At 42.0% G+C, this 25,015-nt stretch overlaps 1 long non-coding RNA gene across 1 annotated transcript; it reads right to left on the reverse strand.

Moving 5' to 3' along the window:
* Positions 1–10,126: 10,126 nt before the first annotated feature.
* Positions 10,127–24,810, reverse strand: LOC311421179. Its single transcript, XR_014684728.1, has 4 exons — positions 24,613–24,810; positions 18,532–18,639; positions 16,253–18,439; positions 10,127–10,185 (listed from the first exon to the last, which is right to left on the reverse strand). It is a non-coding gene; the product is annotated as an uncharacterized lncRNA (long non-coding RNA).
* Positions 24,811–25,015: the final 205 nt, after the last annotated feature.

The raw sequence follows: 25,015 nt of genomic DNA on the forward strand, positions 1-25,015 counted from the left end.
CACAACCCAGGGCTGCTGCAGGTCAGCCCCTGCCCACATGCACTGCTGCCCTGCCCAGGGTTACAGAGGGCACAGAGGAAATCTGAGCAGAGACTGCAAGAAGCAGCAGTCTAAGGATGCTGAAAGCACCTGCTTTCAAGTTACAGAAAAAAACATTAATGCACTCACTTGAAAGCTGGGCCAGTCGCATCCGCTAAGCTTAAATTCCCTTTTGTACCTACCACAGCCAAGTTCACAAACAGCAGCTCTGCTGTGTCACTGAGTACTTGCTCTTACAGGAAGTCAAGAAAAAAGAGCAAGCAGGTTTTTAGTAATTTGTCTCAATGTAGGCTTTAAACCCTCGATTTATCTCTGTCATTGCCAACACTTAGCTTAATCTGTTGCTCTGTTTCTCACTGCTAAGAATCCCAGAAGGAACTAATATACATAAAGAATTGAATCTCAATTAATGCAGGCTCTTGCTAATTTTTCCAGCACATAACTAAGAAACATTTTAACTCACTATTTTCTCATTGCTGAGCCTCTAGAGAAAACGCTTCCACACATTTATTCTTTATGCAAGTTGGTATTTATCACCCAACATGGCAATGTCATTGCTTGCAAACTTTCATGGTATTGACTCTATCTTCTACCTTCCCAGAAATAAATATTTCAATTAAAATGAGATGTAATTTAAATATTAGCATGAGGTTTCCAAACAGATTTAAATAATGCCCCAGCTGCACATTGCCTAGTTCTTGTCTGGTTCAAGAATTTTGAAGGAGAATATACGATATTAACCAAACACATTTCATATTCCTTCAGTACAACACCACTAACATGACTAACACCAAGGCACATATGAAAAATACAGATATTTGTGTTCACCAGAGGAGGAGGAAACAATGTCTATGGTACATTTAAGCAGACTTGTCGCATTCTTCTGTAAAGATAGACCAGGCCTGCAGCTTCAGGGCATGTCACAGGGGAAGAGGCTGTGCAGAACATGCAGCTGAGACCCAGCTCTGATGGCAGTCCCAGCTTTCTCAAGGAGGGCAACACCGAGTACGTGGGTGCTACGAGCAGGGCCGAGCACCTCACCAGCCTGGTGGCTGTGCTCAACAGCCAGGAAGCCATTTGACACAGCACATGCATTAAGGTAAACACACTTCCCCCGGAGACAGATGAATTTCTAACCTGTACATTTTTATTTTTTGATAAAGCCATTAAAAAATGCAGTATGCTCCCCCTACTGGATCTTAACCTCTTTCCCAGCTGAAACCTTTACCAGAGCTCAAAGCAGAACAAATGAGAACATTTTACTTACCAAGAAAACCAGATGCTTGAGAATCCTGTAAGACTGGGCAGTCCTGCAGCTGTGGAGCGTTCCCATCCAGTCAGGGATTTCCTCTGTTGCCATTCAGCCTCAGCGCAGCAGAAGCACTGCTGAGAGCCCCTTTGCCCCCAGGCCACCAGCCAGGGCTGCCTCCTGACAGAAGAGCCAGGCTCCGAGCCCAGCACTTCGCCTACCTCTCCAGCATGGCAGGACACAGCTAGTGCCTCACTGAGGAGAGGAGAATCTGCGCACCCCCAGGAACACCCCCCTCACCAGCCCCTTATTACCATATCTGAGACAGCTGAGGTGCCAGCAGGCAGGCGAAGCCTTTCTAAACTAAGCTGGTTAACCCTGGTGGGAAAGGGAAGAGGAAAGACTCCTTCCTTCGACGACTGACAAACAGTAGAGAGCATGAACTTTTTTGGTGTGTTGTTGACAAGAGTAACTTATGCTGGCACTGCTTTGTTAAGGCTACATGGCCCTTTTGGGAAGGACACCAAGATTGGTTGTGATCCTAAGGATGATGAGCCTTGGGGCCAAAGGAAAGCCCTTGGCTACATCATACTCACCCAAAGCACAGTGGCCAAGTCTGTTAACTTCTCAGCGGAAAGCCAAAGCACACTAACATCAGCTGGGAGTTGATGCCACATACTCTCATGAAGGTTACAGATCAGGCACTTTTATTGCTGCATTTAATTTTTTCAATCTACCTCCATAGCCCTGACACATCCCAAGTTGCAAGCAAATGCATTTGGGACATACCCAACTGCATTGACTCTTCCATTTTTCATATGGAAAAGGAAATCCATTTGAATACTAATAGCATTCAGCTTTTCCTTACAAGCAGTGTTTCAGATTTGCAGTCTGGTACAGAAGAGCAGCATGGGGAGGAGGGGTATATGTGACCACAGTAGTGACAGTTACATAATTTTGCAGTTCAAAAGTTATTGGAACATTTCAGAGTATAATGCCCAACAATTTGTATTCCAGATATCTTCCATACAAACTGAAGGACTCCTAAAGGTTACATACCTCCGCTTTAATGCTTGTGCCCTTTTCTCAAATTAGTGATAGAGTCAAATTCTTATGAGATTGTATCTTTGACACAGAGTAAAATTATGGTAATATTCATGTGCAGTTTTATCCAGTATAACTCCTATTTCCATGGAATTAGAAGGGGAAAGAACGTCCCATTAAACCATATTAAAGAAGGTGATATTCACCTTCCAGATATAGGAATACATTTGAGGACTACATATAACATTATGTGGGAAAAAAAAGAAAAAAAGAAAATGAAAATTCAAAAGCAGCAACAAGGATCTAAGCTATTGTGTAATACAGTTCCAGCTACAATTTAGTGCTGATTATAATTCTAGGTTTCTAGACATAAATGAAGGAAACCAGATGAAGTTTGGGGGGACTGTTTCTACAAGTATAATTTAAAAGGGTGTCTGTGCCAGCTGAGGATCCAGCTTTGCCTGCAAGAGGCAGGGTTTGAAAGTGTACTTTGCCTATGATTTGGCAATGTCCAGCATGCATTCAAATAGGCTCACACTTCCTCAAGGGAAAATAAAATGAACAACAACAGCAGACATGCTCTGCACAGATAGTAAATCTTCCTCACCATGGAGGCCAGAGCCTCAACTCATTAAGCCTGCTACCACCAATTTTAATGATATCGGAAGTCTGTACATACCTGCAATATCACCTTGATCTTCAGTGAGGTTTTCCCAACTCCTGTGGCTGCTGCAGTGCCCACTGACCTACCAGCTCTGCTTCTACATGCAGGGCTTAATGAAGCCGCTTTACCATCTAACAAGGCTGCAGGTGTAGGGCTTGGATTGACACAGGAGGAATAAGAGTACTTGAGGTCACACCACAACTGAAGTGTGATTTGTTAGTTAACAGAAGTACTTAAGTGCAATAAAACAAGGCAGCTTTTGTTCCATCACTTTCCTGAGCCTAGAGCCCCTGGGAGTTTAAAACACCCTGAATTAATACAAGTGAAGCCATAAGCATTATCTATGTCCTTCACAGCACAGTCGTTGCACACGTTTATCTTCCTCATCCAACTAATTCAAAGCAACAGCCTATCCCATTCCAAATAATGGGAGGACTCACATGTAGTCCCCCATATACCTTCTAGCTGAGCAAGCAGCATAGTTCCCAAAAGCTTCTGCAAACTCTGTGCAACTAGTAACAGACTGGAAAACACCTATAGGATGGCTAGAAACCATGGCATAATACAGCCATCAGTTATTGCTGTTTACCTGAACCTACTGGGTCAGCCACCACTCACACAGACCTCTCTTGCTAGCAGCCTTGGCTCTTGCTTTAAGCACCAAGAAAAAACAACCCCAATCCCAGAGTAAGCAAAAAGTAAAATGACATCCAAGCCAGAAAGCCCTCAAGAGTACATGACTGTGACACCAGAAACAGAGGTGACCCACCAACCTGACCCCAGCCTTGTTAAGGGGGTACCAGGACAGACACCCTCCAACTTTCCACAGCTCCACAAATAAGCTGATATTAGAGCCTGCTGGCTTTTATAACAGCCAGGTGCTGATCACTCTGATGATTGATCTCTAATAGGCTTGAGATCCCTCTTCAATGGCTACTCAGCCAAAACCAAACCAACCCCCAAACCAGAAACAAACAAACAAACAAACAACAACAAATGCATCAGAAGTGTTATTTTTAATCACTGTTTATGTAAAATAAGGCTAGAACTATTTTTAACTAATTCTATGCCTGTTTTGAAGATTTGTCAAGGAATTTCTACATGCAGTTTTGAGAAGCTCAAATTAAAGACAGCATAAATAAATAAAAACTTATTATTCCCAGAATGCAGCAAAACATGATTAACAAACTAAAGCCTACTGAAAGTCCTGGATTTCTGCTTTTATGTCACATAGGCACTTTTGTGGACCATAATCCCTGTCTCCATCAGAATCCCAGATAAAAAGGAGGTTTCTGAAAGGACTTAACACATTACTTCCATTTGACTGCCAAGCAAGCAGACAACAAGAAAGCTAGAAAAAAAAAAATTCACTTGATGTTGTGGGGCAAACCCAGTGCACAAGCACTTGCAGAAAAACTCTAGGTTCTTCCTGAGAAAGTTTTGTTGTCACAAAATACAGTTGAACAAGAAACCTTTTCTTTGTCCTGGAGAGAAGAAGATGAAGAAACTCCGGGGTGTTTCTCCTCACTGTTCCTCGATAGAGTGGACAAGGTAGAGTGACCAGGGGGAGGACACCCTTTTGGCGTCAGACAGGTGACACGATGGCTCCAAAACTGGGGGAGCTCTGCCAGGTCTGTTGGTTGAGATTTGGCTGCTGCTGCCTGCTGTGAAGGTGTATGAGCAACCTTACAGAGCAGCTGCAAGCTCTCTGCCGTATGGCAGCCCCAATGCCTGTTCCCTGACTGCTCCCGGAATCCCAGGCTGTGCTGGGAGAGAAAATGCTGAGTGATGGAAAGCTTCCCTCATCACCACCCAGTGAAACCCTCTTACCATTCAAAATCTCTGCAGGCAGAAAGCACGTAATTTCCCACTTGTTGTGCATAAAATTGGGAGGCAGGCTTTCCCAATCCCCTGCATCATTGCTATTAGCCTGCTGTTCTCACACAGACCCTCTGCACGCCAAATGATTCAGGCTGTGCATTCTTCATGCCCAGATACTAACTGCAACACAATAATTGCAGGGTTGGGAATGAAAACATTACTCAGCTCACTATAACTGATGCCTCTCTGTGAATAGACAAAAGGCAAGCCAAGCACCCTCAGCTCGCACATTCACACATGCTGATGGTTCCTACCTTAATGGTTCTATGATTCTATGATAAAGTGATCTTGTCTTTGAAGAGCCTAAATTTAAACTAAGAGTAGTTGGTGGCCAGAGGTGTTTAGAAGGACTCTGCTCCCTTGGGCAGAATTCTTGACTAGCATTGCTGAAAAAATCTGCTCTGACATTTGCATAGGGATTGCTGGGAAGTGAACAACTGAACAAATGTGAAATGTAACTTGAACACAGGCATGCAAAAGGAAAGATTCAGGACTGTAACTGAACAGACACAAAAATTTATAGCCAACCTACCCTACTATGTAAACTAGCATATAGCTAACTCAGGGAAACACAAGGTCCATACATTTTGATACCATATGAATATATGTCTCAGTTATAAATCTAAAATCACTCCCACACTTGTACTCTATCTCCATTGACTTATTTATGTGAATTCATGCTCAAGTGGAGGGTTACTTACTTCCAAGTGTGAGAGTTTCACTAAACTGTATTGAGAAGCCTGTATTAACTTTATTGAGTGAAACCTAAAACCTGAACTCTGCCATACAGTTCTTTGTAAATCCATAGTGGCTTGTTCTGAGTGACTGAGGCAAATTTAATTACCACATCTGGAAAAACAAGGTAGTGTACACACATGCATACAAACTCATGGCATGGGCATATGTCCTGGTTTCAGTTAGGACAGAGTTAATTATCTTCCTAGTAGCTGGTAGAATGCTATGTTTTAGCTTAGGATGAGAAGAGTGCTGATAACACGATGATGTTTTAATTGTTGCAGAGCAGTGCTTACACCAAGCCAAGGATGGTTTCAGCTTCTCACTCTGAGAACCAAGAAGGTTTCAGCTTCTCACTCTGTCCTGCCGACGGGCATGCTGGGAGTGCAGCAAGAGCTGGGAGGGGACAGACCCAGGACAGCTGACCCTAACTAACCAAAGGGGTATTCCATACCATCTGGGGTCATGCTGAACAATATATAGGGGTGGCTAGCCGGGGGGAGGGCGGCCGGACTGCTCAGGGTTAGGCTGGGCATCGGTCTGTGGGTGGTGAGCAATTGCATTGTGCATCACTTGTTTTGTACACATTATTATTATTATTATTATTGTTATTATTGTTATTATTGTTATTATTATTTCCCTGTCTTAATAAACTGTCTTTATCTCAACTCACAGGCTTCACTTTCCCATTTCTCTCCCCCATCCCAGAGAGGGAGGGGGGAGGGTGAGCTCTGTGGGGTATATGTGGTGGGCTGTGTGGTATTTAGCTGCCGGCTGGGTTAAACCACAACAACATACAAGACTTGATCAAATTTCTGGAAAACTTGGGACAAAAAAAAAAATAACCCCATGCACTTTTGGGAGAAAACAACAAGAAATCCCATGAGGCTTTACACATGAGCACCCTGGAACATTGGTTTGATCTGGTGTCTGGGAGGGAGGCCAGCAAAAAATGGAGAAAAACCAAATCCTTACTGAATATGACTATAAATATATGATTGTGTATGACTGCACTTAGCCAGTCTAAAATACACCTCTTTTTGTTGGTGCCTGTAACATGCTAGACCATCCTTGTTCTCTCTAAATCAAAGTTGCATAATGCCTGTTGTACCACATGATTAAGGGCCTGAGTTTTGTGCCAAGGAAAGGCTCAAACTACATGGATAAAAATTAGATAGCATCACATGGTGGCTGCTGCCTCACTGTCCTTGCAGTCGAGAGGTTGAGAAGTGCAGAAGATAGCCAGGAAAAATATTAGAAGTATGTACACCTCACCAGGGGTTAGGAAATAAAGATTAGGATTTGATTTATGCTATTAATAAAGAATAGTTTCCAGAATTTCACAGCATGCACGTACCAGGTGGGTTTAGAAAGGTAGGACTTCAGCTGTGATATGTTTGCAGCTGGTAGAAAAGAGAACAAACTCATAACTCAAACAAACCTAAATATTATATTACAACTCCACTTAATGCTATCTCAGAAAAATAGATGGATGCAGGGGAAGGAGTTCTGCAAAGCATGCACATCCTGCTGACAAAGCTGGGCTGTCTTAACACAGCAGGAGTTGTATATTAACCTACTGACTTTTTAAATCTTTCCGCTTGAGAGTTCCAATTTTTTCAGGGCTGTGAATGGACATGGGCTTGGTGCTCCCAGACCTAAGGGACATCAGCTCCATCCTCACGCTGCAGGATGGTGTTGGGGGTCAGGACACCACTGTGGTGGTCCCCTGTAGGCGGTAGCTCCCAGGAGCACCCGTGGGTGCTGCAGGAGCTGTTGCAGGCAGGGTGGAACAGGTCTTCTTGCAGCCCTAAACCACTTCTCTGTGAAGTGTCCCACCCTGCTGAGCAAACCTCAGAACCTGCTGGCTTCTTGTCCTTGGCCACCACTGGTGTCCCACAGGGGACATTGGCACCACACCAATGGTGGGTTTGGATCCAGAGCAATTAAAAGGTTTGCGTGAAGTGCTGGGCTGAATCCTCCTCCTCTGTGTCGGTTTGATTAAGGGGCCCTGAAAGTGGCCAATTATATTCCATGTGGTTCTGCTGCTAGACTTTTATCCTTTTTTCCCCCAGTACTTGCTTTTGTTAGATATATGTCTTGATGAGGCCCTGATTCAGCAAACTCTGCAAGATTAAGCATACAAACAATCTTAATGGCTGATGTTAAAATCAAGCACATTGCTGGGGAGCAGGGAGAGATTTACTTGTAGGGTGCCAGTTAGGGGGAGACTAGGTCCCTTGTCACAGGGTGTTAAATTGGATCAATAAAAGTGGAGCCATTAGCCCATATATTGCACTGCTCAGTGTCAGCCTTCATTGATCCTTGGCTGCAAGGTTGAAGTTTTACATATTCAATTATCAGGGGAGAGCATTTAAACAAAAGCTGGAAATAGAGTAAGGGCAAGAAAACTGCTGAGTATGTCAAATTGAGGTTGATCCAAAAACCATGCACTATACATATTCCCAGATGTTTACTATACATTTGTATAGGTAGCACTTAAATATGGAAAGTTGCACTCCTTTTTGAAAACAGCCACCAAAAGTTCGTAAGTTTCATAACCTGTCATTTTGAGCAAAAGGATATATATATCTCCAGTCTGAAAGAAGTTAAGCTAGTTGAAAAGCATATCTAGACACTGAGAACAATTTTCATTCATTACTTACTATTGCAAATGTGTGCCCTTTCTTGGAGGGCAGGCTAATCTAAGCCTTATTCTTTCACTGCTTGCCTGTATTACCAGAAATCATTTTGCCCAGCATTAAGTACTGAAGTTTTCTTTCTAAACCATACCCAGTGGGCAAAATGCTTTAAATGTGTACATTTAAAAATGGGAAGAAAGGAAGACAGAGAAACATTGGGTATGTATAGTTGTGAGAAGTAACTGCAAGGAGAATCACAAACAGGCAAATTCTATTTCTAGACAGCAAGCCCTGAAGCAATAAAGAGGAAAACACTTCCATTAATTTCTACTTGAAGAGATCAATACTACCGACACCAAGTAAAACAGACACTTTTTTCTCATGATCCATTGCAGGGTTGAACAAAACTCCCAGCACTGTACACAGAGCTGTACAGAGCTCCAGCCCCCCTGAGACTGGTTCCTTTTCTGGAGAAGAGATACAGCTGCTGTGGGGCTGCTGCGTGGGAGCTACCCGTGCCATGGCAGCCCCTGATGCGGATCAGCAGTGCAGGTGTGGAAAGAAACACAGGAGTGTGTTTCTGTACTAGGAGTCAGTTTGGCCCTGGTTGTGCAAAATTTAACTTTTTAAAAATTATTATTATTATATTTTTAAATCAGAACAGAAAAAAATCTTCTCTTTCTGAACTCATTGCCTACAAGTTCCAGTTTTGCTCATTCCACATTAAAAAATTACACTTGTTTGCTGAGCACGGCTTGCAGTCATTTGACAGATTAAGCTCCATCCTACTCTGGCTGGTTGTGGACATCTTCCACAGCCACCGCAGAGACACTCGCATACGTCCAGCTCTTTGTCATGCTTAATACATTAATTGGAACTGATGCAGAAGAGGTTGCAGGCAGTGAATTCATCACTCTCTGCATGAAGGCAGCTGCTCAAACAAGAACTGATCTGCTTTCAAAATGCCCTGCTTTAATGTGGTTAGTGATCACAGAATCACAGAATCACAGAATTTCTAGGTTGGAAGAGACCTCAAGATCATCGAGTCCAACCTCTACCTAACGCTAACAATCCCCACTAAACCATATCCCTAAGCTCTACGTCTAAACATCTTTTAAAGACTTCCAGGGATGGTGATGTTTTGTTAAAGAAAGAGACATCAGGTATTTAATGTTCTTCATCTTCCAAAAGTGAGCGAATATTTGCAATTAAATTAATTATGATAATCATGCAGGAATCTCGTCTGTGCTGTAAGTTGGATTTTTATTTTCAAGACATTGCATACTAAAAGAGTATATTCCTTTGTTCTGTATGGATTTTGACTGAAAGGACAGTGAATAGTTACTTACAGCAATATTGCAGACCTGCAAATTGCTCTAAGAAAATGACAGGTTCTCCCTATGGCTCCCTGTCTGTTCCTCCTGGATGGCTGGGATTGGCCTGGGCAAACCTCTGAGGCAGGTGGCTCCACTATTTTGAAGATGAAAGTGGGAATGGTTTCATTAGTGAAGTGATCTTAAACCATGCAAGAAAAGCCAAGCAGATCTACTTATCAGTGCACCTTTGCCTTGTGGGTGAAAACTGCAAATTCCATTGCAAAAGTATTTCCACAATTTTAATGTAGGTTCTTCCAATTAAGAACAAAACATTATGTTTTCCTTTGAATTGAACTTAGGCAAATTCAAGACATTCTTTGCAGTTAAGTCTTACTGTATAGTGGATGCTACACATCCATCATATATTAATGTATCCTATGTACATCTGTGAAAGGCAAGGCATAAAAGCTCTCTCTACTCACCTCTCTTAGTGCAGACACTTTCTGGATTTCAGCAAACAGGACACTCACCACTTGTTGTTTTTTCTTTAATGAGAGTTTTGTCTAAACCATGACAGCTGCTTGAGGCTCCACCCAGGGAGAACTGCAAGAGTGGCTAAAATACAAAGGAACACAAAGTAGGGTTATGTGCAGATACTACCAGAAATAAAACCAGAGAAGTCAGTGCTGAACCTGTTAACCCCTGGTAGCATGACAGAGGATGCTTTTGGAATGGATTGTTAGAGCAAGGTAACTGGAAAATAGTAAAATGCTAACACACTACCTTTGGGAAGACGAGACAATTTGGAATTATGTTTGAGTGGGTCTTCCTTCAGCTGCTTAGCTTGTAGCCCTTGAAAACTCTTGACAGGCTTGCCCAGCTTCCCTCTTGTGGCAGGGCTATGCCCGCTGTCCCAGGAGCAGGACATGGGGCTTCCACAATGCCAGCTCCCCAGGAAGAGGAGCAGTGTAAGAAAGAAGGCTAGCCATGCTGGAGGAGCTCCTGTAGAGCTCCTGCCTCCTTTTCCTAAAAATTTGCAGATCAAAGTTGCATAAATAGGTTGAGGAAGTAGGAGAAACAATAAAATGGACTCTTAATTAAAACATCCCATATCTGACACAATTACTGAACTGCAAAAGAAAATAAATGCCTTTAATTGATGCTGGAATTAGTGTCCTCACATTGCTCGGTTTTAATTTCCAAATTAAGAAGTCTCTCTTCCTAATAGTCACTCACAGTGATAAACTGTTACCTCTGCTAGTCCCATAAGGTGCCCAATAGCCAAATTATCACTTCTTTATTCTTCAGTAATAGCTAGACTCTTTCAAAGAAAGATCTCATTTTAGGGGAATCTCATGAAGAAGTTTAACGGTACATTAAATAATGCTGAATTACATCTGAATTTGCATGGATTTGCATTTTTACATTTATATTAATGCCAGATGAGTTCATTATGATTCATCTAACAATAATGAATGCTGAAGGAATAAGTAATGATCATGATATTACAACTGTGCCATAATCCTGTCTCTGTAATTTTGTTCTCTTTCCTATTTTCTACAAAAGTGAAGAATTAGTTACTACCACTGGCAATGTGACATTGCTCTCATATTACCAACCTGACTAAGGTCTAACTTTTATGAGACCTTCATGGCTTTTCTGTGAACATACAGCTTAAAGCCTTTGTCGATTAACATCTTTTCAGAAATCAAAACAGCTGAAAAATCATGCCAGGTCCTTTTTCATTTGTTGCTTTTGCCGTCTTTCCTCTTTCTTCCAGAGGATTGTTACTGGCTCTCATAAGCTCAACAGCACATGAGCATGTTCCTCTTGTCCCTTCTGAAGTCTTAGATCTGTCGCGAATGTCAACAAAACTGGCCAACAGACACAGGCAGATTTGGAGAAGAGGGAGAGGAGAGAAGTGCTTGTCTTTGCTGATCACAATCCTGCCTCTGTTCCTGCAACTCCTCACTGTTTCTCCCCAGACAGTTAGCTCTCATCTATGCCACCATCTAAGAATGGTTCCAAGGCAAAACTTAGGTGTAAACATTGCTGGAGGAGGTGATCAGGTTTTATCTGTGGCATGGTGTCTCCCTGAGCTCCCCAAAGAGCTGGGTGCTGCCAGCGTGGAGTGAGCGGGATGCCCCACTGCTAACGTGAGGCTGCTGGAGCAAGTTGCTGGCTGCTGCTCCTACACACCCACTGAGCCTGGGATGAGAAAGAACCATGCTCTTTCCAAACCTGCTTTCTTAGGGGTCCCCTGCTCTGTGCTGGAGCACATCAGCCAGATTTGTGTGTATTCACTCACTGAAACTAACAGCAGTCTCATAAATTAAAAGATAGGCAACCAAAAATGACTAATATATATTTCCTATGCAAGCTTGTGAAGAAAAACACTGTGTTAAGCATACCTGAGAACTGCAAAAGTAACTTCTGAGACCACCCAGTTAAATCCTGTCTTGCCAGACCCTCATAAAGAAGTGTTTAGAAGAGAAACTTGTTGAGGATCTTCCCAAGCCCTTGAGCACCACTGATGGATTCACCAAGACAAGGATTTGCTGTAAGGAGGGGCATTTGCTTGGCATACATTGCTGTTCTTATGCTACTACAAGGGTCCTATGATCAGGTGTAAGACAAGACAAGAAGGTGTCAGCAGGGAAATGAAAGAAATCCATAAAATGTAAGTAGGTGCCAAAACGGTCCATGGAGGAATAAATTCTACAATTTTATTAAAAAGAGAACCTTCTTACACAAAGCGTCTTAACACTGCTCTAGAATATGGCTAAAAAGTCACAAAATAAAGAGCTATTGTTCTTTATCAAAGTCGATACATCTTTAGAGCTCTTTCCACCTGCCCATGTTACAGTCTGTAGAACTGTGTTGACTTGACCCCTCTAAGTTTACCATCACTAAAGTGAAAGGTCTTGCTCTTTGAACCTCAGGCTTCTGTAAGGTGGAGAAAATACATAGGAAGAAGACCAACCTTCTGTGCACAGGGATAATTTAGGATGGTTTATTAGAAAGAGTAACTGAGGAATAGAGCCAACTAGAAACTGAAATACAATTTTTTATGATTTTTTTAAATTATTCTTAAATGCAAAATCTAAAAGTTGATATTATGGAAATGTACAGGATGGGTATAGATGTAATCAAACAAGACAATTGTTTTTTCTCATTCACCTTACAGAACTCCTCTGATATTGATTTTCTTCCTTAGAATACAAATAAGTCTTCTGGCAATTCAGATGTGACTTAATCCACTGTCAGTTTTTGATGCTAAAAACTTAAACTTAACTCTCATGAAGATAAAGGATGTGGCCTAAAATTGTCTCACATATGAGCATAGTTTGAAAAATATCTGAAAAAAATACTTTCCTCATAATCCCTGTAACTATAACTCTGTTTCACATCTTTAGCTACATTATTTTGCTTTCTTAATGTTGTTTTAAACCCCTTTGGCAGGAACAGCTAATAACAGCTTGGAAAAATTAATATGTATGTTAGATGGAAACGTTCTATTGTTTCCATGGATACCAGTGCAAAATCCCTTATGTGGTACATCTTCCTGCAAAATGTTTAATCATCAGCAAATATATATATATATACACACACACCTGTAAAGCAGAGAATGAGCTTAAAAAATCTCACAATTACACAAAATTACACAACTCACAATATTTCTTAGGTTCCTGTAATAATGTGTATCTAACTTGCAACAGTGGTCCTGATGCTTTGTTTTTTTTTGGGGGGGGGGGGGGATCTTATTTGCTTTATAATACTCAATGCTACATTGTCTTAGAATGAACTTGGGAGGATTAGCTTATTTTCCTTGCTGCTGGCCTCTTTGGGTTACTTATGGTTGAATGGGTTTACAAGCTGACATTGCCCTAGGTTTCCATCAGGCTGGCTGTGTAGGCATGTCACTCTGCTGGTGGAAGCAGGGAGAGATGAGAAGCCTGGTGTGGTTTTTTTCCTCTGGGTCACTATCCAAGGGGCTGATGTCAAGAACCACATCTTTACAGAAACGGAAAAAACAAAAACACATTCAGGAGCATATTCTCATGACTATGCAGTACTAGGTAGGTTCTGTAAAGGTAGACCTCAGATATATTGCTGGCAAAAACAAGGATGATCCCAGCTTTGTTTAATGATGGTGGTTTGGACTAAGATGGCTTGGCACATTATAGAGCTGAAAGGCTAATTGATTAAATCACAGAGGCTGAAACCCTCCCATGATGAGATGTCAAAAAAAAGTGACACATATTACTCTGCTCCTTATGCTGACCCTCTGGACAGGGATGGGCTTCACTTAGTTTTGGCAGCATGCAGGAGTTGTGCCTCCCATCACAGAAGTACAACAGGCTTTATAGTATTCACATAAGGATATGAATGTAGTTAATGAAGGAAGAAATCTCATCCCTAGCCAAAAGAATTGCAGTGCCAATGAAACCCTTCACAAGATGCACCTAAGAGACCCTACCACAACAAAATGTCCAGTGACAGTGACTGCAATTTCAAAAGGCTGAAACTGCAATTAATCATGGGTATCTGTGAGATGAGTGCAATTCATCTTCAAGCAGGCGTGGAAAACAGTACTTTTCTGTAGGACACCCTCTGAAATTTCCACCACCTGATGACTTATTCCAGGATATCAGATTGCTGAAAGTCATTATTTTAATTAGACATTACAATCTTCATTATGAACCAAGACTTCCACTTGCAGCAGTGAATGGTAACAGCACTTGCACACATATGTACTCATCACTGTGAAGGTTTTAATTCCCTAGACTTATGGGTTGCTTTCCACTACACAGAGGTCAGTGTATCACACTGGGCTTGTTTTCATAGAAAGAGAAGAAGCAGTTCCCTGAATGCTGAGGAAGAGCAAAGCTTTCCTAAAAACTCCAGCCCGTGAGTTGGGTCTGTGCTGCTCATTGGCTCGAGACCTGAGATGAAACAGAGTGCTCTCCAAGGCCAGCCCGTGGTGCCACTGCGCAGGGGCAGCAAGAGGCACTGCGTGTGGGGACGACTGCCCCAGCACCGCAGGCAGGACCTGCAGGAGCAGAGGTTCTTGTGTCTTCCTTGCATCTCCGGGCCTTTAGCTGTTCCAGGCAAACACTCCTGCCCTGGCATTCCTGGTCTGACTCTTCCATAGAGGACTTTAAAAAAACTTCTAATGGGGAAAGCAAATTTTAAATACATTTCACCTTCTGTTGAATACCATTCTGTTGTTCTCCAGTACCTTTGCTTGCTTAAAAAAGGTTTCACTGCTTTCATTTCACTGAAAACCCACCTTAAGCTTCAGTTAATAGTGACTTAATGAGGAGTCCTTTAATTATAACAGCTGTTGTTTTAATTACCAAAGGATTTATAATTGGATCCTCTGCCCAAACCTGCTGCTAAACCAGAGGCTCAGAAAAACACCTGGCAGAGGCCAAGTTCACCAGGCAGTCTGTCTGCCACAACAGAACATGTCCTTCCATTGAGAGCAGCCACGCTTTACTTTAGCTAATCTTTTGAGAAAGCAGAATGTGTGAACAGTGCTATAATTACAGATACAACATGATGAACACAGAAATATTCCTTATACTAATGCATGTTATGTATATTGGGTTGTTGGTAACAATAAACAACTCCAAACTTGTCATGTACTTATTCTATAGCTCTTACTACCATTTTACCATTTCAAGGATATATATCCCCAAGCCCTTTTCAAGCAATTAAATCAAGAAGTTGTTTTGAAGGCTTCTAGTGATTTCAGGAAATAATCCTCTTCTCACACCTCTGAATTAGAAAGTTTTTTTTTTTTTTTTTCCCCTAAAAAAGGAACACTTTTAGACAGATTTGTACACTTTTACAGCAAATCTTGTTTTGCGTTGTCAATACCACAAGGTCAAATCATCTGTTTAATTTTGGGCTCTTTTCAGAGTTCCATGGGAAAATTCAACATCCATTTGATGGAATGAGAAGTTAACATTCTGAGAATTCTCTCCAGAGGTAGAAATGCTGAAAAGCTGTACATCGGAAACATTAAAGGTAGAGTCTTTCAACAGGCAATGAAACTGTGATTTCAGAGAAGTTTTAATTTCAGTTAAAAGAAAAAGTTCCAGAAGGTGAAGGACATTCAAAATGCCAGCCAGTTGCATTTATGAGGGACAGTCAGCCCATGCCAGAAGGTCCCATTTCTGTGGGGCAGGAGTGGTAGAGCATAAACATTTGCTCTGTGAACCTGTCAATCTTGATGAACTGAAAGACAGTTGAAAAAGAGAAAGAAGGTTTTGCTATCCTGTAATTTTAATTAGACTCTGAACTCTCTCTTCTTCTGTAAACTATGTGCTATGTGCTGTTAACACAGCTGCCTTTTCTTTCCAGATGGGGCTTACATTTAAAGGGGATGAGAGATTGTTTCTTGCATAAAGCAAGTATGAATCAATGCCTCAGAGAGCAGTGACCAGCAGGCACGGCACCAGTTCAGAAGGCAGGAGCTTGGCAGAGTAGGATCTGTGCTGTCCTTGCTTTCATGCACAGATAATCTCCCTTCTCTTCCACCTCCCTGTGTTTGCAAAACAGTTGGAGAGTGGTACTAGGAGTTGTAGGAGATAAACATTATCAAAGAGAAAATCTCCTTATTCATTTGCAGTTATCTCAATTAAATTATTTCCTGGCATGTGTGCTCACTTACTCTGACAGTGGTGAATTTCAAAATTAATTTGATTTCTTTCTGCTGGGCAATATTTCCCCTTGGGCTGGCAGATGTTCAGAACCAGCAGCTCCCTTTTCCCCTCTGGCATTTCCCTTTCCCACCATCAGGGCTGGGAAATACTGCCCGCAGATGGCAGGACCTCCTTGACTGCAGGCCACCCAAAGCCAAGTGCCAGAGGTGGCAGGGGCTGCCCCGAGCAGAGCTTCTGGCCGCAGCCCTTGCCCAACAGCCCCAGCACCATACACAGCAGCTACTCCCTTGCATGTCTGTTTTGAAAGCTTCACTGCAAAGGGCTGGACGTAAACCTTTCTGTACACACCCCTCAGTTACGACCAGCACAGCCTCAAGTCAGTTGTTTTAGCTGCACACAGTGAGCAGCACTTGACAGGTTATTGACTTGCAGTGATACACTTTATTAAAAACCAGGAGGGACTGAAGCTCTTATCTCCTTATTAAAGTGCGGACTCGCTAGGAAAATTTAGCAATATGAAAACTATTAAAGTATCCAGCAGAAACAGTCCTTCTGAGACCTTCAGAATAGCAAAAGGTTAAATCAAAACTTCTCTGCTACAGCATAATCAGGAGATGGCCAGGCAATGTCTCTACATTATCATGCTGTGCATGCTTAAATTAGAACAGCAGAGTGGATTTTATATGGGTAGCATAAATAAATTATAATACATAGAGCCTATTCCCTTCTCCAAATGGCCTTCTTTTCCACTTCTGACTGAATTTGAAACTGCTAGAGCTTGATTCAAAGCTCGCTGAAGAAAACATGCTTTTCATGTAACAAAACAGGCTTCAGATGACCCTGAAGGGCCAACTGCGAACACTGGCAAAATGCTAGCTAATGGCTGGGAATAAGGTGGAAAATAAAAGCCCTCACAGACATCTCTCTTTAGTTATAGAGTACAGGTACCATTTATAGCATGGATATGACACCATTGACCAATGCAATGAGCAAAGGCTTTGAGAACCATACAAAGGCCAACCTTTAAATATCTCCACTCTATACTTTCTATGTTCGAAAACCGTAAGTGCAGCTCAGCATGACAGACTGAACCTATGGCAACAGATACCAAAAATATAGGGAGGATCACTTAGGGAGACAAGCAGAGCTGTATGGCTGCTGTGTGTCTCAAGCAATAACTACAAATCTCCTCCGGAGATAATCTTGACTTCCCTCACTTTACCACACAGCCACTGCAGCCTGTGGGTGTGGGTCAGGGTCAGTGTCACCTGAGCATGCATCATGGTGCACACAGATTTCATGGACCCAACACATGAACTGGACTCAGAAAATGTATTTATAGTAGGTATATTTGTATACTGATTTTGCAGAGCAATTGTATGCATTGCTGTTCTGTACTGGCATAATAGGCTGGGCAGATCCAGTGCCAGAAGTGAGCACAGCCAAGCGTTAGCATTTAGCAGCAAGGACCTTTCACATAGTCTGCAGAGCACAAACTTGTCTGAGATGTCAGCCCACAGCACAGCTTAGTCTGAAGATTTGTCTAACCCCAGCATGGGATCTGAAGAGTGTCAATAAACAATTAGCATGCTCCCAAGCAAGCAATTAAATCAATGGCAAGTGGGGAATTCCAGCAGACAATTCAATTACTGTATTAACCACAAAAGTTGCTATATGTAAGTAGTATAAGGAAGACAAAAAGAAAAAAAAAAAAAAGGCAAATAAAAGACTCAGGCTGTTTGCTTCACCATTTGCTTCTGGAACAGTATAGCATCATGTAGCAAGAGTTGTGGAGTGTGTTTGATTTAAGGTGAAGATAACACTTACTATTACAAAAAAATAAAAAAAAATTGCAAGAGGGCAGAATGTTTTCCAACATGGTTACCATTATCTGTGTTTGACAGAGTTGACACATTTCTTGGCTGCTTCAGGAAAAGGATAAAGTGGTAGTGGTAGAAACTGAGCTACAGGTAATTTTCTTACAAAACAATTAGCTTCTCTCTAAGTTATAGGGCAGCAGTGCGTAAAGACCATTTAAATCCCTGGAATATTTTATTAAGGGCTAGTATATTTCAATGGGAGGAAAATGCAATTCAAGACAAAGTAATCCATCAGTGAGATGGTGCTTCTTGTCTTTCCTTAACACGTCTGTGAAATGAGAGGCTGAGATGAAAGCTTGGCTGGCTGGTGGGTTCCTAAGTGGAGGCAGAGAATAAAGGTTGACTTCAGAAGCCCTTAATGGACATTTTTCCTTCTCATTCACACCAAGCAAAGTGGAGGAGCTTACCTAAATCTCTCTGCTCTTGTCAACTGTGCTTACCCATCCTGGAGAAAAGAGTGAGGTGATGAAGACCTCTGCATGCCAAGAGACTGCCTTAGCATAGGTGTTGGCTACCTGGGAATAAATAAAAAAGGAAATCTCCACAGATAAAACAAAAGGGACAGGGCTCTGCCTCACCCTTATAGTTCTCCCATCATTTTCTGTCCTCAGCAAAACAGGAGCTCACAGCACCATGGTTCAGTCTGGCTGCAGGACAGCCTGTGCTGAGCAGCCAAAACCAAGCAATTACACATGGAAAAAACAGTCTTTCTGAAGCTGGGTCAGCATCTTGCTGCTTCCTATGTGTCTCATGCTTAATTATGAGTAACATTGCACATCTTGCTTAGACTACTGAGAACATCTGCTTAGCCTGGAGAATTCAGAATCTATCCACTCATTACGCAAGATAAAATAGCTTCAGTTTCAAGTGGAGCTGACATGGAGCCTACAGAATGAGCAGAACCATGAAACGTGCTGTTTGATCCATGATATGCTAGCTGTTGTATCAACTTTTCTCATGAGATGAGAAGAAATATTAGCTAGGAAATTACTTCCCAGTTAGTTCAAGCTGTATTTTGCAATGCTGATTGAGGTGGAAGGTGACAGAAACAATTGCTAAATATCAATAATATTATGTACACAATTAAAATGCAACCAAGTCTTCTAATACAAAACTAAATGAGGTTGTGAGCCTGTGCAGGGATTCTGTGATGTTGCTAGGTTAAATCTTCAATTTAGTGGAATATTTGAAAGTGTAATTCTTGCCTCCTCCTCCTCCAAATCCCTTTTAATATTCACAATTGGTTTCTCTGTGAGAGATTTCCAGCTCTGAAAAGTTATTTGAGCTGAGTAGCTAAGGATTGTATTAATAAAACACTGTTATTTAGGACAAATCTCTATAGGCATGTTTACTAAATAACTCTGATATTTCACAGAATAAATTACATTAATTACAAACACAACAATAGCAGCAGCAACATCAACAACAAATATAGGTGGTTAAATGTTTGTCACAGCCATCACAAAGAAAAGAAAAAAAAAGTCAGTGTGGAACCTTCTTTTGGAATAAATGCTTGAAGCCCTAGACAAGCTTGTGTGTGTGTGTGTGTGCACGCTTTTCTCATTCCAGAATTAATGAAAGGAGAGAGAAGAAAATGAAGCAAAACATGGGAGGCAGCAAGTTACCCTGACCTGTTGCCTGAGCTGCTGTTGTCCTAGCAAGATCATTCAGGGTGCCAGAAACCCACAGCCCCTCCAATGCAGAACAAGGCAGCACAGCCCAGGGTAAGAGGTGTGTCAGGCAATACACAGTGTTGCAACACAGTGCCCAGCACATGCTCCCAGCAGCATTGCACCAGCCACAGGGTGCCAGCAGCCCGAGCTGTGTGCTGCAGACACCCCAGCCCCTCCCTTTCCTTCTTGGTCCCACGCCGTGCTTCCAGTGCCACTCTGCCAGCAGTGGCTGAGAGGTCCTGGGGGGTGACATCACCCAAAGCCTGGCACCACCAAGAGAGCAGAGAACTTCAGTGCATGCCAAGTCAATGGCTTCCTCAAGTATCACTGAGAAAAGGTCCTTCTGTTCTCCAAATGCCTTATGCATCATCTCTTCCCTATGGCTTTGCTATCACCAGCGGCTAGGAGCAAATGGTGCTGAGAGTTCCTGCTGAGGGACCAGGATAATTTTTGCACCAAGCTACTGCCTGGCTTAGCAATCCTAGGAACACAAACTTTATGCCAGAGGAGGATGTTCTTGGTTGATGTTAAGGGACACAGTTTTCTCATGGAGAGATTTGTTCACTAGGTCTGCTCATACTTGTCAATATTCCAGCAGTTGACTTTGAACAAAGTCATTTTCTCCTCTCTGTGCATTTCTTTTTCTGTGGGTAACAATCTTTGACTCCTTTATAAGGCACTTAGAGAGAGCTACAACCGAGAATATCTGCAATCTCTGTGCTGGGAGAGGAGTTGTAGAATAAGACTGGCTGGGATCCATGTTGCTCTCAGCAGGAGTTGTTGTCCAAAAGCTTAATTAGATACAAAAAGCTGATTAAAAAAAAATAAAAAAAAAAAAAATAAAAGATTTCAGGCAGCACAAGGTCAATTTAAGTCAGAATCCTGTCAAAGTAATGAAGATGGAGAGAGTCAGATTTAGATAGAAGAGAGAAGAGTAAAAGCAAACTGCTCAGAGCAAAATGACACCAAGATTTCTGGTCTTGGGACTCAAGTGAAGGTCTAAATCAGGAGAAGTGAGAATAGCCACTAAGGCTGGCGAGAAGAGCAAGTCTTTCCTCATTAGTAACAGAGAGGACTGATGCAGCCACAATGACCCTGGGAGAATTCAGCCTCCCAGGGGACATCCATGGTGCTCCCCCACAGCCCGGTGTGAGGCCACACACAGGCTGCCCATGGGCACCGCCATCCTTGCTTGGCCCAGCACCGCTCATCCCCCTGCACCCTCCTGCAGCCAGTTGTATAGCTTGGCATGGCCCCATGGACTCCAGGCAGAGTCCACTGCCCACCCTGGGGTCATTCCTGCAGAAAATGGGGAAAACATCCACAAAACACTCAATATATTAGTAGATAAACCACAAGTGGTACTCAAAAGTGAAATGATTCAACGTGAATTACTTGTTTGGTTTCACAGATGACACACCAGCTGAAGAACACCCTGATGGATATTACCCATTTCAGGTCTGATACATTTAGTGAGGAACCAAAATTACTCTTGTGAGGAGAGGTGCTTTGTATCACCTTCAATTTAAAAATTCAATTGTCTGAAATGAACTCCCTAATATAGATTTAATAAGATTGTCTATGTTAATTATATATCAATTTATTGTTAAAAGCGCACTAAAGATGTAATAAGATAAATCTAAATGTTCTCTCGTTAGCTGAAAGCCACATGAAGTAAGGGTGAAATTCATGTCTATGCCACTCAACATTAGACCGATGCAGGATTTGTCTAAAGCCCAGGAAGCACAAGTACAATGTTGGTCTTGATCTGACCTCACTGCACAAAAGCAGAAACTGCTATAAATGCATAATGACCTTTTTGTCAATACCAGATACTTGCAAAGAGATTTTTTTTTTTCAAATCAGCTTAATGCTTTACCTGCAATTCCATACCAATGTAATTAGATCAAAATTATGCACTCAACTATTATTCACTTTGCTGCTACTCAGCTACACAATATTTGAACAGAAGAACATAAAACAAAGCTTCCCTTTAAAATATGAAGAGTGAAGTTTTAACAGGTATTTTGTGGAGGGACATTTTAAAACAATTAACAGGTGTGTTCATTTGCAAACTGGCTTATCAGACATTACCACTTGTAAGATAGACTTTGCTCAGGCTCCCAGAAAACAAGAACAGGAGCTGGAGAAGTCACAGATCAATAATCTGTCCTCCTTTCCATGGCTAAACCCAGAAAATATTGTTTAACCTGTCTTTTCAGGCTCAACTTCTATTAACACACCCTCCCTAAACAATCCATTTCAGAGCTCTCTGGTCCAAGAAGACTTCTGCAAGGGGAATAAGTAACCACTCATGCTTCAGACTAAAACCTTGAGCTCCCATCCCCCAGACATTTAAATCCTTGTCTTGCTGGATTGGGATGCTTTGTGCAAGAAGTACCTCAATGTAATGGTACAGAGTAGAAGGAATGGTGCAGGGCTGCACAGCCCAGTCCAGGATGCAGTAGTTTGCCCAAAACTGGATCTCAGGAATTTGATCTTTTCATTCACAAAGCATCCCTCTGCAGGATGGGAAGAGGGAAAAAAAAAAAAAAAAAAAAAAAAAGGAAAAAACAGTTACTGCAGATGCTTCACTACTTTAATCCTTCTCTCCCTCTTGTTTTCACTTTTAATTAATTGTATTACTTTGTCACAGTTTGGATTGATACAATCGCAACTGTTCTAATCACTGTGAGCACCCGCTCATAAATACTATTAATTGTTAATATTGTACTGCAGAATAACTATCACTTTTTTTTTTCTAAATGAATTTTTGATTTGGTAAATCAATTTTTGAAAGTCACAAATCTTATTTTTAAGTAATTTAATTAAAACTAATTAATAAGGGAAGGAGAGTAGACAAAAGAGCACACAGGATACCTAGTTTGCAAAGGCGTTGGGTAGAAGAGATCCACATTGGTTCAAGCAATTTACAGGCAGTAAGAGTCTGGCTGGCTAGGGCAGAAAGTAAAGCACACACACACACAAAAAAAAAAAAAAAAAAAAAAAGGAAGTTTCTCATAGTATAATTAATGACACAGAACTAGCTGTAATATAGAAGTGTCTTGTATTACTTTCATGATACGAAATGCTTGCTGTAGTGATAACGATAGGACATCAATTATCCTTTTAAGTTTCTTTGCCTCTGACGGGTTCATTTTCTGTGCTTGCTTGCCTCCATTTTAAATTACTCAAGTGAATTTGGAGTTCCTGAGAGGGATTAGCAGCCCATGGAGCTGAGTGAAGCTGTTGCCTGCTTGCAGACCTGAACCGGAATATCCCATTTGCCTTCCTCCTGCTGTGCAGTGCAAACCTCCGGGCTGCGCAGGGCTCACACAGCCCTGTGTCAGAGGGCTATTTGCTTCCCCTTGTGCCAAGTTATTCAGAAAAGTAGGAATGAATACGAGGAGCTTTAGAAGAAATGTATTGAGATGCTTAGATTGCTTACATAATTTTAAAGATTTCAGATTAGATCCTCGGGAGGGATTGACGTTTTTGAAATAGTGTGCTTCTGTCTCCGGCAAGAAACATGTGGGTTGTCTCTCTCTAAAGCACAGTGACTTTATTCAGACCTAACGCAAGTGAAATTTAGTCACCTTACTCCAAACAAGCAGGTATTAGAGAAAAGAGTTTTGACATGAATATCAAACACACTCAAAGAAACAATATTCATTAACAAACAAATAAAAAAAATAATCATTCAGAATAAGACCAGCTGATGTTATCATAAGAACACGTAGGGTACAAAATAAAGACAAAAAGAAATCTTGATATAAATCAAGTTTAAGCACTCCACCAATCATCAGCTCTCTAAATCAAGAGCTCCGGCAGATTTTCCAAGCGAGAATCAATCTTCCTGTCTCTGCAGCAAATACCATAATCTTTTTCCCACCATGGTATAGAAAATATCTGCCACATTCAAAATTTACTGGAAACTCTTCCACTAGCCTGTTTGAATGTTGCAATTTAAAATGCTTTTAAACAATAGGCCAGAACAGTTAGCACCACTCTGCCTTTATCCTCTGTGCAAAGAGATTTTGATAGACAGACAGATCTCCAACTGACATTCACAGCATGCAGACCTGATCTGTGGTTACCCTGAATACTCCTTTATGCCTAAAGCTCCTAACGCTGCTGCAGCCACCCTGTGCATCTGCTGGAAAAGCTGCTTTCCTGCGCCCTCCTGCATCACTGCAGGGTACTGCTCCGGCCACAGAGCTCTGCCCATGTTAGGGATGGGGCACATGGAGGCAAGTTTTCTAGATTCATGCTGGGAGACTGAGTAGGGGAGAAGCCACCACACTTGGTGTGGTCACACCTGCAATACGATAGGGATGGATCCCTATAGCCACCCATCCTTAGACACATCTGACCCAGGCTTGGCAGGAACCAGCTAGTGCACTAGAGCATCTTGCCCAAACTAGTCTGACACTCACACAGCAGGACTGAGTTGCCTTACTGTTTACATAGGAGGTATTTGTGTAGCCTGAAGGCTGGAAGGGCAATACAGGAGATGAGGTACCTTAGCCATACAAGGAGCCCACATCAGTCCCTGATGGGATGGTCAAGTAGCACCCAGCAGAAAGACAACAAACCAGGACCACCTGCCAAGGCAAACTTATTACCAACATTCACCATCCTATACACATACACCAGTATCCTGCATTTTCCCCTTCAGCAGTGGAACTCACATTTCTGTCATTCCAAAGGTTTGAGCAAAAAGGTGACTGCAAGTAGAGGTTGCATGAAAACAAACAGACTGAATTGCCTTCGCTATAAATTCTCTAAAGCTCAGAATAGATTACTTATGCTTACCCCGCTCCCCATCTGCCAAACTCCTAGACCTCCTGCATCTCAGACAACAGGAACATTCAAGAAGGGTGGAGGTAACCCTTTGAATAAAAGAGAGACTACTATATTAGGAGAGACTGCTGCTTACAATCTTGAGGGACTTTTCCCCTCTTCCATCTTTGACAGAGATTCAATATGGAGGTGAACTTTGTGGAGTCCTCCAGGAGCTGTGAATGGTGGTGTTCATATTCCTGCAGCAGGTGATATGCATTTCCTGAGCCTGAGGAGATGCACCTGCTAGCTCAGCTGACATCCTGTCACCTCGTGGGGTGGCAGAGATGCTGCTGAAAACACACAAAGGTCATGGTGAGGAAAAGTATACAAAAAAGCAAGTACAGTGTAAGAAGCAGGAACTTAGGGCCAAATT

This window comes from Aythya ferina (assembly GCF_964211825.1).
Source record: "Aythya ferina genome assembly, chromosome: 19".
NCBI lineage: Eukaryota > Metazoa > Chordata > Aves > Anseriformes > Anatidae > Aythya > Aythya ferina.